Here is a 3,862-nt window from a genome sequence, read left to right on the forward strand (position 1 = left end):
AATTAGAAAGGATTTTCTAAAAAGTTGTTTGACTTGCATACTTTTCAAATGTACCTAAAATAATGTGCCTTTACCGAATGTGTTTTCAAATTAAAAAGGGCTGACAAATTTAGGTGCACCTACTTTGCATTACTTTAGCACATCGCTAATCGAGCAGTGGACTGTGTGTGAACACCAACAAGCGATAAATAAGTTGTAAAGTTAATGGAGTCGATAAGTATCTGGCTGAACTTAATATCAGTAAATCAAATCTATAACTTCGCACACGTTCCTCAAAAGCGTATTAACTCGAAATTTTCGTTTTGTCAGAAAACGAAAAAACTATTTCTGAGCTCATGCAAACGGTTTACAAAACTACTAAAATAAATTAAGAGTTAATGAAATTTAAATTTTTAGTGAAAAAAAAATTAAAAATTAATAAAAAAAATTAATCCCTCTTTGGAGATGCGGGGCATCGATCCCCGTACCTCTCACATGCTAAGCGAGCGCTCTACCATCTGAGCTACATCCCCTGTTGACGCACCGCCGCCAATTTCGGCACATCGGCGCTGAAGAAACAACAAAAATTGGCGCAACGAAAGCAGTGCACATTTCAAATGTATATGTAAAAAGGTAGTACGTATCTATATATGTATGTACATTTGCAAGTGCTTAAGTACCAAGGCGTATAGTTTTCGGGTAAAAAAAAATATAACCAAAATATGCATTGAAGATCTTGTATGCGCAACGCGCACAGAAATTTGCTTTCGTTTTTGTTTTCATGGCTAAACCAGTTTCAGTTGATAAATAGCATAAATTTTTGATATCGAATACTTGAATAAGACTGTTTTACAAACATACTTACATACATATGTATGTAGGTATATTCATCAGAGAAAAGGAAAAAAAAAACTTTTTAAAATTTAAACTTATTTTACATCTTACAAAAATATTTTTTTAGTTACCTATAAAAACCTGAATTAGTTATCGAATATGAATGTTATTATGAATGCTATGCCAACTGTTAATGTTCAAGGTCAATGTCATACCATTGAAAAAAAAAAAACAAAAACAAAAAATAAAAATAAAATTATGTGTAAACATTCGACACAAGTAAGCTAAGGCCGCTATCTGTTATTAGCCATTCAACTCTAACCACTCTTCAGGCGGCTCAATGGTCTAGGGGTATGATTCTCGCTTTGGGTGCGAGAGGTCCCGGGTTCAAATCCCGGTTGAGCCCGAACGAACTTTTTTTAAAAGACAGGAGTTTTTCAATTTCCTCAAGAAAATTAAAAATACTTGAAAAAAATAAATATGTATCAAGTAAAAGTGAACGAAGAAAGTGAATTTAAAAAAGCTAAAACGAAAGTGATTTTAAGGCTGTCATATTTTATTACATCTGCGTTACCGCATGAATTCACGCAAAATAAATAGAAGAACAGGCAATAAAACTGATTTGATTTACATAGAAAATTTACAGTCAGAGACCGCACATGTTATGCTATGTGATTAGGGAATATCACAATTTGGGGGGGCATACAGTTCCGCCGACATGCGACAGACGTCTCTGCAGTCATATATAAATACAATAAATAAGAGTACCAACAACAACTACATCACGAGAGCAATAATACGCCGCTTTAGCACAACAAATATTTATTCATGTTTTCCTGCGCATTATCATATAAATAAATACATATAACAACAACAAAGAAACAATAAGCAACTGACAATGTTATTTTATTGCCGCCCAAACTACATACATACATAGTGAAAGCGTATAAGAAAATATGTGAAATTTTGCATGTAAAAATTCAATTCAGGATTTTGTCGTTGCCATTGACATTTTTTATGATTATTTTACTCCTTTTCCTATTGCCGTTTTACAAGTTAAGGCGCTGCTTAAGCGCAGAGCGAGTGGCTTTATGAGGCGTTGCTGGCTCATGTTGACTTTCTTCACGTCCCAGGCTCAATTGATTTACATATTCTTCATCTTCCAAACACTCTCTGCATATCCACAATTTGGTTTGATACATACATACATATGTATGTATGAGAATCTTGGGAATACAAAAAGTCGGAAGGTATAAAATAAACAGATATTGAATTGACTTGTAGTTAGTCGCCTGGAAGACAAGCAATAACAATAAAAACAATAAACATACACACACAGGAAAGTGTTAAGCAAAATTCCAATCAAATGACGTGAGAATTGCTACTATTCGCTTATATGGCCGCTAAGGGAATTCCCTTGATGCTAAGTTGGGTGCTTGTAATAGCCCTGCAGGAAAATTCAATCGTTCGGAAATTAAGTGCTCGTGAACTTGGAACTACATATGACTAGTGATGTGAGTATTTAAAGAACCAGGAATTTGAACCGGTTTCGTTTCTTCTGAGACCATTTTTAGTTTCTTCCGGCACCGTTTTTCGGTTCTTGTAAGAAGCGAACCAATCGGTTCTCGAAAGGACCCGTTCCTCCGGTTCCGGCTCCTCGGTTCTGTGCATTACTGATTATGACATCCACTTTCTTCATCCTTTTTTTCGATAGCCTAAGATCGTTACACGTCATAACTTTTTCGTTTTTATTGGTACTAGTGTTCGCCCAGCGGTTGAAATTCAACCGCTAAAATTAAGGATAGTTTATGTGAGTTGAGTTGAGCTGAAATAACATTAGTTAGAATGGGTTAAGTGGAGGGGAGTTTAGCTTAGTACTTAGCGTAACATAACATACCATAACATAAGATTAAATAACATAGCATAACATACCACAATACAACATCGCACATTCTTCAGTTGTATTTCCTTTTTATCCCCATCACGTTCTTCCTCTCTATCTTTGTCTCTATCGCTTTTAATGTTTATGTTTATCTTCACTTGCATGTTCATGTTCAGGTTCAAGGTCATGTTCATGTTCAAGTTCATGTTCATGTTCATGTTCATGTTCATGTTCATGTTCATGTTCATGTTCATGTTCATGTTCATGTTCATGTTCATGTTCATGTTCATGTTCATCTTCATCTTCATCTTCATCTTCATCTTCATCTTCATCTTCATCTTCATCTTCATCTTCTTTTCACCTTCGTTTATATTTAGGTTTCTTTACTTTTATTCTAATCTTTGCCCTTATCGCTTTCTTCTTCTACATATTCAACTTTACCTTCTTCCTTGCATGAATCTTGATCTTCATAAATCTGATTCCTAAACTGCTGCTTAGCAGATTTAAATACGAAAATAATTCCCCGGAAATCTCGCCCGCGGGCACAACTTATCCTAAAACCGGTGCTGTGGACCGGTATACAACAATATTTTTCCCACAGGGATTATGGAGCATTCATACACATGCACGTACATGTGTTGTGCAATAAAATATAATCGTTTGATATGCCCATATTTTCGCAGTTTTTGCATTTTATGGCCGAACTTCTATGGTAATAATCCTTGTAGTATAAGTAGTATGTTAGTTTAATATCGATGAGCGATGATTATTCGACTGCATGGGCGGAATCGTCCATGAAACGAATGAAATTTAGAGGGTGGAGGCTCGAAATTGTTAAGCTAGTATTTCAAGGAACTATTTTTATATTTATAGAGAAAACTTGGAAGTAATGGGAGAAGGGGCTCCAGCCCCCACGGCCCTACCTGGATACACCCTTTTTTGAGTACCGTATTGTGTTATTCATTTTGAGTTTTCGAAATTGTAGCGTTGTCAGAGGCCTAAATTTTAGATGTCAAACCCAACGTGATTTTTAGTCAATCTGCAGTTACGAAAGTGGATCACTAAACCAAAATCCATGCGCCAATAATGGTAAAACCTACTATAAAGGTGATGGCGCTAATTTCGCATCTTAAGAAAAGATTAAGGCTCACATAGGTACGTTTTTTT

The 3,862-nt window shown here is 35.4% G+C and overlaps 2 non-coding genes across 2 annotated transcripts; one reads left to right on the forward strand and one right to left on the reverse strand.

Annotated features, from left to right (window-relative positions):
• Window positions 1-439: 439 nt before the first annotated feature.
• Window positions 440-512, reverse strand: Trnaa-agc. Its single transcript has one exon. It is a non-coding gene; the product is annotated as a tRNA-Ala (tRNA).
• A 635-nt stretch (window positions 513-1,147) lies between these two features.
• Trnap-ugg lies at window positions 1,148-1,219 on the forward strand. The gene has a single exon. It is a non-coding gene; the product is annotated as a tRNA-Pro (tRNA).
• The last annotated feature ends 2,643 nt before the right edge of the window (window positions 1,220-3,862 follow it).

Source organism: Rhagoletis pomonella, unplaced genomic scaffold, assembly GCF_013731165.1.
Source record: "Rhagoletis pomonella isolate Grant_MI unplaced genomic scaffold, Rhpom_1.0 Rhpom_scaffold_00001, whole genome shotgun sequence".
Taxonomy (NCBI): domain Eukaryota; kingdom Metazoa; phylum Arthropoda; class Insecta; order Diptera; family Tephritidae; genus Rhagoletis; species Rhagoletis pomonella.